The 13,054-nt window shown below is 46.9% G+C and overlaps 1 protein-coding gene across 11 annotated transcripts in view; it reads right to left on the reverse strand.

The window, feature by feature from the left end:
* LOC116429875 (ELAV-like protein 3) overlaps window positions 1-13,054 on the reverse strand; it is a 95,857-nt gene that overhangs the window by 36,812 nt on the left and 45,991 nt on the right. For 5 of the 11 annotated variants that reach the window (XM_031983318.2, XM_031983321.2, XM_031983317.2 and 2 more), the window contains exon 1: window positions 7,420-8,683. The exons of 4 other annotated variants lie outside the window; for them this stretch is intronic. The gene's annotated coding sequence lies outside the window, so the exon portion shown is untranslated. Of the gene's footprint in view, window positions 1-4,635; window positions 4,879-7,410; window positions 8,684-13,054 lie in introns of those variants that run through there. 2 more of the 11 variants (XM_031983315.2, XM_031983316.2) reach the window with 2 other exon arrangements.

Raw genomic sequence — 13,054 nt, forward strand, 5'->3', positions numbered from 1 at the left:
TAGCTGCGTCAGTAACGGGGCGACGGTTTCGGAGAAACGGAGAAGTCGGGTTATCGATCGGCGCATAGAGACTCGTCCTCGTGGCATGGCAGGGGTTAGTCACAGGTGGCGAAGAAAAGTTTTCAGATTGTATAAAGCGTCGCGTACGGACAGCATTCTAACGGAGTCAACGAACCGACTGTTCACCTGCTAATTGCATATTCGATATTCGGATTCTAATTCGGTAACTAATTTTTAGACGGGTCCTCGGTATTTTCGTTATTCGCGTCCTGTTCATTCGAGCAGCTGAAAATTCATCCGTCACTGTTGAAAGGTTCATATTAATTTCAATCGATTTCCACCGGGAAATTTTAGATCTTGTAGACGACCTTCCGGAGATAGATACTCCTTAAAAGCTCCTCTCTCAATTGAAACCTCTTAACTTTCGTATTCACAGTGCAAAAGATTTATAAAACCGTATGCCAATGCTCGAGAACGCCTTCCCAATCGAATGAATGGGAAACAAATGATTTAATTACTTGAACAGCAAAATATCAACACACAGTTTCCTTTTTTTCTATCGGTTAAGCAACTGATGTATAACTTTCGTATATTCCAAAGAACCTTCCGCGAAGGGTTAATGCTCTTACCCCTTTGCTCGACAGGTGACCCCAATCACCGCCAGATTTGGTATCGCAAAATTATGCTTCGTATAATGCATGGTCTGAAATATTCAAATAAAACTTGGCTTTATAATTTATGTACCTATTCTCGTTCCAAAGGGCGTCCTTTATATCTGAAAAACGTTGAATATTTCTAGCGAACTTTCAACTGCAAGAGCTTAAAACGAGGAAACGAAATATCCAAAGCATAACAGCTTCTACATCTCTAAATGCAAAAGGGAAGAATGATTTCCTATCGCAATTCCATCTTCCCAATTACACTGCCGAGACCTAATTATATACCCCAGACAACAATTCATTCGTCAGGAGCGTGGTGAGCGTGCCAGTTATCGTAGACCCGTCGCCGCCATTCGAAAGGCGGACGGATAACGACGTTATCGGATGGCCCGCGGACGATCATAAAAGACAATTTATCTGGCGCGGGAGAGTCTCTCGGCTCGGCTGGTGGTCGTCTGTTTACGGAACGCGCGAGCGGCGGCCAGCAGCAGCCAGTGGGAGAAAATGTCGGAGAGTTATCGTAGCCCCGCATCTCCGTGGTTATCGATCCGCGGGGCCTCCGGTGTGGCTCGGCATCGCGATATTTTAGGACGCGACAATGGAGGCCGACTGGAGGGGCGGGAAAAAGCGGAGAGGGAGAGAGAAAGAGAGAGAGAGAGCGCATTGTCGGGACGAGACCCGCTCGAAAAACGGCTCGTTTTGCCCGGTGACTTCGAAAACCGACTCCGTGGCCGGCGTCATCGTGTCCGGCGACAATGGTCGCGTGTACGCACGCGCCCCGAGCCGGCACCCATCGACGCAACGCGAAAACTCACCCCCTGACCGGGCGAACGTCGATCCTCGGGGAACGGCGCGCGCCGGCTCGAATGCCTTTCGGCTGTCTGTCTCTTTCGCGCGACTACTCGCGCTTCTTTCGCCGGACGGATTCATCGTTTTCTAATTAACCCCTCGAAGAAGAATATCTGGGAGTCATTGAAATATTACCTTTAATTGGTATAACTGTGATACATTCGAATTATAGCATTTGAAGATAACGTTTCGATGACTCCCAAGTATTCTTGAATAAATAAATAGGGCGTGATATTCAGCTGTAATTGAATCAACTAACGTCGACGTGAACCTGAAAGTGAGTAACCAAGAACACTTCGGACCGCAAAAGGTTAAAGTTCAATGTCGCATGATTTAGAGCAAGGTACACGGAGTGGGAAAAATATTAGATCATTTATTAGATCTTAATATTAAATCTATTAGAGTAGATTGATATTAATTAGATTAATGTTTAATCTAATAGATAAAGATTCATCTATTAGATTAAATATTAGATCATTTTTTCAATTGCATTATTATTGCAGTTTGATCTAGCTGAATGGTGCCGCGTTAAGTAGCATTATGGGTAATATAGAAATGTTTTCAAATAATCATCGTTTAATTGAATGGACTATAGTAATTCCATTTGGCTGGGGGTCACCGGTGACCCCCATGGCATTCATCGTGTTAAATAACATAAATGCATATGATATACGAATATTGCTATCGAACATCGAACGTTCTGGTTTCACTATATCAAACTATGGTGACTGCAAGTCGCCCCTCGATTGCTAGGGGTTAACTGCAAATTCGAACAGTTTGACCTTCGATGCAGAATACTGTCTGTGTACCCGATGTGCACACTTCGAGTATAACGCAAAAGGTTAACGCTAAATTTCTTTAATTGCAGATTTACCGAATCTGTTCATTGTTCGGTAGATATTTACGTCGACTTTAATTGACGCCGTCGGTGTGTAATTATCTATTTTGAAACCTGTAACTTCTAATTTGTAACCTTTAATTGAACGAACGTCAGTTCTTCTAGGAGCAGTAGAATAAACCGTACAATAAATGTCCGTAAACCTGGTGTTGAATTCAGGTTAGAGTTCGGTGGTTCTATAATTGGGAATTTCATGTTCACCAGTGAATAGGAGCAAGGTTAATACTTGATTCGAAGTTTGCGAGTAACGCTGGGCTCTTTGCTCGCGATGCATATTAAGCGATAAAAATTAAGCGTTGTTCCACGCTACTTTGGCTGGATTGCGAGAAATTAGAGAGTCAAGTACGTGCGAGCACAGATTTCCCTCTCGCGTCGAATTACTAACGATGAAGCAATTCCGATCGATCGGAAAAAAAGAAGTGCTCGAAACAAAGAGTAAAGTTGACGGTTAGCAGATTTCCCTCCAGCGATTTCCTCAAACGATTCTCAAACTTCAGTATAACTCTCAACGATATTGGACACACCAAAAAGTCTAGTCGCGTGGCTAAACGAAGCTCGGCAAACGATTTCATCGAACTAAACTCCGCAGATCTACACGTATGTTACTCAGAAGCTTTCCTTCAGCTTTCAATTCCGTTTCTAATATCAGTTCGTATACAACCAGCAGACTAAACAATAAAACCCTCCTTGGTCAATCTAATACTCTCGCGATCCATATACGAACCCTCTCTCGTTCACCTTCCATGAACCCAGAAATTAACACGTTGGCTACCAGGGCAGTCACCTTCGACCGAAGCTTCAAATCGCTCGGTAACGATTACAAGAAAATCATCGAATGAACTTATTAAACACAGGTAACCAGATAATACCGTAATGAGTGCTATAATACCAAATTACTAATTCCTAACATTTGCCTTCGTTACGAAAGAGCAAGTATTATAAAACGCTCGAAACTCAACGATAAAATAGCTCCAATTAGTAGTCGCGAGAGAACTCGCAGGAGAAGAGGTCAGGCCTGCGTTCTATCGACGAGGCATGGAAAATCGAGGAAAGATCGGGAAAATCCGCGGTGGCAAAGGACGCCGCCGCGATTGTCCGTGTAAATTCGTCGCGGGATAGCAGGTGGGTAGCACACGGGAGGGTTAAAGTTCGATTTCCACGCACACGCCGGCAGATACGATCTCCGTTCGGCCGGTGGCCAGGTGGCCATGGCGACGGATCGTGAAAATCGCGTGGCCGGGACCGATCAATACGAGGCGCGACTCCACGGGTCCCTGCCTCGCTGCTTCCTCCCTCTCTTCGCGCCGCCGTCGCCCTTTTCTCTCTATCTCTCTCTTTCTCTCTGTCAGCCTGTCCTTCTCTTTCTCTAGCCGCCTCCGGTGCCGCGCACACAGAGGACCCCACCAGCCGCGATTCCGAGGGAAACCCCTCCCGCGCCTCCTTCTGCCCCCTACGCCCACCATTTTCTCTCTGTCTCCCACCGCAGCGTATCATTTTTCTAGCTATTCGGTTAATTCGACTGTTACCGTTCCTTTTACCAATTATTTTTCCTTCCCACCGTGGATCTGCTGGCGTGCTACTTTTCCAGTTGCTCTGCTCTTTCCATTTTTCCGTTTCGTTTGGTGGATCCGACTTTTATTAATTTCACGAATTATCTTTTCCACAGTTGGACTGCTATCGTGCTACTGTCTACTTGTTCGGTTGATGCAGGATTCACTGTTACTTTTACGCAATATTTCTCATTCTCTACTTATTTTATTGGTCGATGGATCCGACTTTTATTAATTTCAGGAATTATCTTTTCCATCGTTGCACTGCTATCGTGTTACTATTCTACTTGTTTGATTGATGCAAGATTCACTTTTACACAATATTTCTCATTCTCTACTTATTTTATTGTTCGATGGATTCGACCATTATTGTTACTTTCACGAATTATATTTTCCACCGTTGGACTGCTACTCTTCTACTTGTTCGATTAATGCAAGATCCACTTTTACGCAATATTTCTCATTCTCTATTTCGGTTGTTCGATAGATTCGACCATTATTACTCATACGCTACTTTATCTTCTCCCTGCAACGCTACTATCGTTACGTACTACTTTTGCGTCTATTCGACTCTGCGATTTCCACGCCTCGTTTCCCTGCTTCCACCCCCGAATTGTCCGCTGCCGCGCGATACGAGCTCCTCCGGCACCGTACTCCCTTCCGACGATCGTTCTCACACCTCGGCTTTCCTCTCCGGCGTTCATTCGTCCTCCTGTTTCCCCGAGTTTCTTACTCTCGCGTGCCACTTCGTCTCTCCTCCTCCTTGCCTTTCACCTCGCCGCCGGTTATTCTCTTGCTCTCCGGCCGTGGCACGCGACGCCCCCCCGTGTGCACGCAAAAAAACGTGGGAGGAGCAGGAGGAAAGAGTGGGGAGCGGCGCGCCGCGCGGAGAAAGAACGACGAAAGCACGCGGGGAAAGCGAGGGGTGAGAAGGAGAATGTGCCGCGGCACGTGCTCCGAAACCCTCGGGAACGAGCCGCGCGCGCGTCGCTCGAGCGAATCGCCTATCGAGAACCATCGACCGTGTTTCTCTGTTCGCACCGTGAAATCGTATCGACCCCTTTCGCTTCGTAATGCACGTTTTATAACGCCGTTTCGCGCCGCGGATTTTTCGACTGCGGCTCGACGCGTGCGGTTTACCACCCCCTCCGCGCTCGACGAATATTCCGTCGGCTTCCGGTCAAACGCCTACGTGTTCGAGAATTACGTAAAGAATACTCGTACGTGAAGTCAACCCTTTGCACTCGGAAGGCTACTCTCGCTGGTTTGATACAGTAACATTATAAGGGTTGACGTTGAATATTGAACTTTTGCTATTGAAATAGCATAGTTTTGCCCCTTAACCCCTTAACTTGCACGCTCGAGTTAATTCGAGCGCGCTAAACAGGCCAAACTGTGAAAATAACAACGCGAAAGCAAAGGAAAAAAATGGTTTTATTGATATTTATCATTTGCATGGGTTGTAAGCTATAACACTTATTTCGCAGTTCGAAGGGTTAAACGGTTCAATGTCTAATTAGTGACGAGCTTCGTCACTAATTGAATGAATAATTTGATGATTCGAGTAACGAGAGACCGATATGTTTTTCTTCCCTTAAATTCGTCATTACGGTTTCTCTTGAGGTTCCAAGAGTTATCAATCGTAATTTAAATAATGATTAGCAACGTTTAGTTTTGTTCACCCTTCGTGTTCGACTAGTTTCTTAGCAACGCTTCGTTACGAATGAAACAGTGGTTCTATTTAAATGATATTTCGAATGAAAATGCGAGCGTTTCGATATAGTTTCGTTGCCTATACGACCTTTTAGAGAGGTCAGACGAGTGCTAAGGATTAAGAAGCGAATGTCGTGTAACCATGAATACCAGCAGCTGGGAGATCTGGACAGTCATTGGCAGCGACGCGAATGGTTGCGAGGGATCTGCGAACGGATCGTGATTTCGGTAACGATCGGCGAATGACTGCACACTTTCCAACGATAGCGTGACTAGTACAGGACCGAGCAACACGGAAATAATTATGCAAAGTATGCCTAAACGAACGTTATCTCGCGAAATCGCGATTCCGGGCTGTGATATTACCAACGGATTAGACTATCGAATCAATTAACCCCTGCGGGGCAGACTGGTAGACAACGTTAAGTCTCGTTCCCACTTGATCGTCAAGATAACATTATCACCGTATGATTCTTCGTGGCAAAAGCTCGTTCGTAGAGAATATAAATTTATGAAACATTTCTGAACGAATAAAAAATAAACCGTGGTGTTGGAAGTAACCGTTCGCAGTCGAGAGGTGACTCACTGATCCTATACAGTGAAACTATAAAATTTGAAAGAGATTTTGAAGCTGAATGATGAGAAATTTGAAACAGCAATTTAAAAAATTTCAGAGTTATACAAGGTGCAATATTAAATATCAAATTTTAGTTTTACTGTATGAAATCAAGTGGCGAGTGAGACCTCTCGAGTACAAAGGTTAATGTTACACCCTGTATAACGCATCAATTTGATGAATACTGAAATAAAATAACTTTGTTCTTCAATGCACGTATCCTCTCCGAGTTAGTTTCATGAAACATCGTTTTTATCTGATCAGAAAATGTTGAAGTATTTCTGGTGAAAAATTTCCGAGTGCGAAGGGTTAATACGGTCTCCGTGTACAGGGTATGTTTGATCAATCTAATTCACCCCTGCACATTACGTTCCCGTTAGCGTTCGCTTCGCGTTGTTGATAAGTGTTCGGAACGTAGAGTGCAAGGGCGAGGCCTCGCATCGTCGATCTAATTGCAGAAAAGTAGTCAACGAAAGTTTCCTGAACTATACGGTGGTTTACATACCGCCATCCATCAGAACGTTAACCCTCCGCGTTCTCTGGTAGCTGATTCCCTCAGCACCGTCACGTGCCGTTGATGTTTATCGTGCTTCCATTTTCTCAGTGTCATCGAATCCGTCAAACACGAAGGAAAATTGCCATCGGTATACAGTCGCTTCTGTATTCTCAATAACAATTTCAAATCACACCGAATTAAATTCGCAACAGTGCGTCCGTTACACGGTACTTCGATCGAGAATCGAAAATTCGATTAAAAATCGAATCGTAGAACGACCGGAACATAGTAAGGATTCTAACACAATTTTTCGTGACACCGCCATTCCATCTACAACCACATTGCCCATGGTCGAAGGCGAATTTCACAACGAATGTGACCCGAGCAATCGAAAAATCTCCACTACCCTAATTATTCCTCGACACGTTTCATTTAATCTACACATCGTACCGAAAGACCCCATGACCGCCCATCGATCGCTGTTTAAATAAATAAAACAGTTCGATGGGCGCCACGGAAAACAATTCGAATCCCAAATCGTTACCCTGACACCACAGAGGACCGAAGAGAAATTAAACAGTTTACTAAGCTGAAAATGAAAATTCCAAAAAATAAATATTTCAGCAGACCTGTCTTACCTCCTGGCTTCTCTTCACCGTCGCCGGTGTCCCAGCTTCTAACCTCAAACGATGCACGCGAAAGAGCCGGCACACGAGGCACGCACAGTGTCACACACCAGAGACACTTATCGACAGTGTGAGTAAGAGAGAAAGAGAAAGAGAGAGAGAGAGATTGAGAGAGATTGAGAGAGAGAGAGAGAGAAAGAGAGAGACAGAGAGGAAGGGAGTACGAAGGAACGAACGGGCCGAAAAGGAATTCAGAAGGAACGGAAAGCGTCGGAACGTTCCAAGGAAAGAAACGAAAGGGGAACAACAAAGAAAAGTCAAGAAGATGAACACACTTCGCTGCGGCGGGACGCTGTCTCGCTTCCGCGCGTCCCTTCCACGGTCACGCTGTCTCCCTTCCCCTCCCCCTTTTCTATTCTACGCTTCCGTTTTCGCCTGGCACGCGAAACCGAGCGGGCGTGTTGCGTTCACGACGGACGGGCGACGTTTACGCTTCTGGATTATTGCTCTCGTGGCCGGTGTTTCGCCCTCTTGCTCTCTTTTTTTTCACTTCTCCTCCGCCTAACCTCTGCCGCTAGACTAGCCGGTGCCGGGCGCTGTGTGCTGGTGCCGTCGGTTCGATGGTGTTTGGACGATGGCCGCGGCTACACCGACGCACGCATACGGACCAGCTATGCAAACACGTACACGCAGTATAGGCAGGCAGGCACACGCACCGATTCCTTTATCACGCTCTTGCACCGCCGCCGCCCGGAACAGAAGGGGAAATCAATGAAAGAAAAGTACGACGCGAGCGGCGCTCGTAAATCCGCATTTATGCTCGCCGCCACGGATCCGCTGGTACCTCTTCTCTCGCCCGACACATAGGACGCGTGCGTTCGTAGTGAACGAGGTTCCTTCTATCTCCCTCTCTCTCTCTTTCTGTCTTTCTTTCTCTTCCCGTGTCTGTCCGTGTTCCTTCTTCTTTCCCGTGTAATACGGATTCCGAAACGTGCGACCAACCACCGGGCAGAACTCCGTGGTACGAAGGCTCGATCAACGTAACCAGGGGGGTTAGGGTTTCTTGTGTGTTTTCCTTTCGCTCGTCGCGTATTTGCCGGTGAATTTGTAATGTATAACGCGCGCGTGTGTATGTATATGTGTGAGTGTGTTCGTGTGTGTTCGTCGAGGGTTACGAGACTAGAAATTAAAGCGTTAAACACTATACTAAGGAAACGGAAAGAACGATACAACACGGGCGGAGGCTGCCTAGAGACTGGCCGCACCGGCGGCGAGCGAGGAGGCGAGCGCCGCTAGCCGGGCTCGGTCGGGCCGCGTCGGGCGTGGTCGGCGGCGCTCGACCGCGCTCGCCCACCCTCGGCCTCGCCGGAGCAACGCGGCGAACCCCCTTCGCTACGACGCGTATTATGTTGTCCCACTCCCACCAGAGCCGCGAGCGAGCGCACACTTCGAGGGGGTTGCCGATCGAACTAATAAGAGACGTATGCGCGTTCTTAAATAAACTGCGATCGAACCAGCACCCCCTTTTCCCTCCTGTCTCTTTCTCTGTCACGCAGTCTTTCTCTCTTTCTCTTTCTCTCTCTCCTCGCTCCTCCCACGGTTAGAAATCGACCAATCGAATTTCCAAAGTCTTGGTCCTCGATTCTTTTTGAATACTTCGACCGTTTGTACGGTGATTCGAGGAGCTCCTGGAAATTACGTTTCGTTTTTCCTCTGGGACGATTGGATTGTGTAAGGGCGAAACGTGGAATGCCATCGAGAAACGGTATATTTAACCGCGATCGAAGCAGCGAACCTTTAATTGCTCCTCCCACTGGTAGAAGTGGAGGAATGGAACTTGTAAAATTTTCCCACAGCTTTTCTTTTTGGTTGCTTTGTGTCGACGAAGCGGTTACTCGGTTTACGAAATGATATTCAGTCTGGTTGTGAGCGATTCGATGGACGAACGGTAGAACGAGGAATAGCCTCGAGGAGCAGAATATTTATCGAGCGAGTTTCATAGAATGGAATCTAATGAACTTGCGGCAGTTGGTTCACAGACCCCACTGGAACGACCTAGGGTTAACCCTTTGCGGTCCCGTATCTCTGAACTCGTTATTCCGTTTAAACGAACCGCGATCGACGGCGGCGGCCCTCGCTTCCGAAATTTGAGGTTAAAGCCAACCTGAGGGTCCAAGCCAACTTTTAACTCGATCTTCCTTGGTTCATCGGTTCATGCGGTCGAGATATGTAACGGTCGCAATGACGGTTGAGGCTCGTTCTACTCGTAATGTAGATTAATACCCGCGGTCCCGTGTTATTCGCGAGAATATTCAAGGTTGAATTCGACCTCTCATAAAATCGAATCGCGTAGGCGGTCGTGGAACAAGGGGTTAATAACACGGTCGCTCGAAACCCGCTGAATGTCGCCTATCGACGCCACGAATAATCTCGTTACAACGATCCTACGTGCAACAAAGCCGGGTTATTACATCATTAATATTACTATTAATTGCTGGCTGTAAATCAAAAAGGATCTCCCTTGGTCCGCAACAATAATGAAATTCACCCTCGAGTCGGAGAACCATCCCGCCTCTACAGACCGGCAACCACCTCTCGCCGCCCCCGCATTGCATTACAAAACTTTCCATACATCATTTAAAGGCCTCGCACGATTGTTGGTTCACCGTATTCTCCACGGAAATTATAATTTGTTGTGACGTTGGTACGTTACCACCGTGTCTTTCGCATTGTAACGCTCATCAGTTACAACACCTTCATTATTTTCTCGCATCAAAGGGTCTTCGCTCATTCGATAAACGAAACTTAAAACTAAATTCATTTACTTTTCATGCGACGCACGTTTCACTGTACTTTACGTACAATTACGTTGCACTGCTGGACTGTTGCTCGTTTAATATCAACGAATCATAAAGAACAACGATAAATCATTAAAAATCCACGTTCGTCCGAAGCGTGGAGGCGCAGACGAGCGTGCCCCGTGGGTTTCCGGCGAGGGCTCGACGAAACGCTTCGCAGACGATATTCCAGCGTCCCGAAAGCCCTCGAGATGTTTGCAGCGAGCGGGGTACGCTCGCTCGAAATGTTTGCAACATGGCTGCCCGATATTGCCGGAGAGAGGAGGAAACGACGCGCTGCTCGCGTGCCCCCGACCCCTGCCAACCATCCCTCCCTTCCTCTCGCGTGCAACTTACCCCCCGCTTTGCGTCAGATCATGACCAACCGCTACCACCCCTTCACGGTTTTTGACCCTCGCCGTGTTCCCCTGGTCGCGCGCGCGCGAGCGCGCTATCGCGTCGATACAAGAGTCCTTTCACCCCCTGCCGCGGGGTGCCCCGGCACTCGGCCGCGGCCGAGCTCGAATCCCGAGCTAGCGCCTTTAATCGGGGCACCCATGAGATAGCGTTTTGCTACTTGACATAACCTGGAACAGAATTAGCTGCGCGTCTTCTGAGATATTTGACTGTGAACAGTTGAACAGATGGACGTCTGATGGAACAGTTCAGGCTAGAGTTGGCCTGGAGGTAGACTGAAGTTGAGATTAAAGTGGACGAGTTTGTTACCAGAGAAAGTAGAGTAAATGAAGACTTCCAACTGCGAATAATTGCAATTGAATCGTTCTAATGTTTATCAATATCGAAACAGTTAACAGAGAAGCCTAACCCTTCGAGAAACAGTTTAATAAATTGTTCTTTTAATATTCTGTTAAATAAAGTCCTACAACTCCCACACAACTACGCTCCTACATGCATGTCATCAATGCGAAGAAACTAATTTCTCTTAAGAATCTCGATGATTTACTCGCATTTGTCATGGAGGCACCGAATCCTTTCCGAATCGTGATTACTCAAGTGCTACGATCATCGTTAGAAGTCCACGGAGCCACTTGTCACGGAAAACCCGAGGAAAAATGGACGCAAGACGCGCCCCACCCGGAAACGCCGGCCCCGTGTCGCGCACACGTGAAACACGACCCCGTCCCGCCCCCGGAGCGGATCGCCCGTACGAGTTTCATTGTTGAGTGAACGGATAAGAGGTCTTAACCTACTTAAGGGTGAGAAGTCGATGCACCTGTGCTGCTCCCTCCGGCGCGATTATCTCGCTCCGATTGCCTTCCTTCGATCCATCGGCTCTCTCTCGCTTCCGGTCGCGAAGGGAGGCGAGCAGTGCACAATGGAATTCGGAGACATGGCGCAACACACCCGTTCGCTCTCATTTTAACCTCTTACGTAAAGTCCCCGCGATTGTTATCGCGTTTGAGGGATGAAATACCAACGGAGATTCATCCGTGACCGTGGTATTCCTCAACTTGAATTGTACAATTCGTACTGGTGATTAGAAATGAGCTCCAAATGATCTTAAATTGTACATGTAAAGGAGATTCAGATGTTGTAATAATTTATCGTAATTCTATTCGAATTAATTAACATTCAAACAATCGCCTAAAGGAACTACAACTACAACCCTTTCCAACTTTGATTCAAACTCATCTAACTGATTAAACGCAGTGTTTTATAAAAGCGGAAAAGGTATTAGATGAATTGCAAATAACCTAAATTTAAGATTCACCGAATAACGAAAGAGAAAATGAAAGGCGATAGGTTGGCAAGGGGAAAGTGGAAGGTCCCCCTATTTTGTTGGCAAAGTGTTAAGAACGAGAAGTCGCGTTCGGATGAGATCGAAGATGGCATCTGGAATATTTTCCCCAGGACCAAGTGGATTGCTTCTCCGGCAGAAGTCGTAGGTGGTCGGAGAACGAAAGAGGACGACGCGGCGCGAACGGACGAGCGCCAGGGGATCGAAAGAAGCTGGCATATCCCTGACCTTACCCTGGCACCTACCGCGGCGGTCCGGAGAGGCCGGGAACTCGAAAATGACGACGGGCCAAAATTATGCGGCGCTGACGAAACGGACGCCGACGGGGGCAACACTTGGCGGTCGTGCCAATAACCGCGCGGTGTTTTCAGGAATTCGTTTCCGCTGTCTTGCGTCACGCGAGAACACGCGTGTTCACGTTACATCGTACACCCGCGGCGTACGCGACCACTATTTATGAATCACCCAGAAAATTCGATCTGCGCCTGCGAGTTACGGCTCTCCTTTAATTCCGTTCGATTACCAGCTTCTAGACACTTTAGAAAATTCGAAGAACGAGAATAAGAATGGGGAAAGGACGAATCATCGATAGTAAAGCTGCCGTTAAACGCTAGAATCGTCGAGCTGTTAAACTAGCTTCCTAAAATTTCAATATAGAAACCAGACATGAGCAGTCAGTGATATTTTCATTGATATATACGTTAGTTTGCGTATCACTAAATCGACTTCTACAATCATTCCTCGAAAGGAATTGAGAATTTTTGCGTACTTGATAGATATAGAGTCAAAAACGTTGAAGAACGGTGCTTATGACGAAAAATCGCGTTGTCATTGGTAACTTCGCAAATCTCGAGGAAACCACAGACGAAAACATCGAAGGACAATATTTCAATACCTACTGAAGCTATTCTCATCATCCAACAATCGAACGAAGAAGAAAAATTACGACAATGACGAGAATCGCCTTTAGTAATCTTCAATCTCCCAGAAACAGGCTCTTACGGAAACGATCGGAAGACCGATATTCGTGTTTCTTTACCGTCGAACACCT

This window comes from Nomia melanderi, chromosome 2, assembly GCF_051020985.1.
Source record: "Nomia melanderi isolate GNS246 chromosome 2, iyNomMela1, whole genome shotgun sequence".
NCBI classification, from domain to species: domain Eukaryota; kingdom Metazoa; phylum Arthropoda; class Insecta; order Hymenoptera; family Halictidae; genus Nomia; species Nomia melanderi.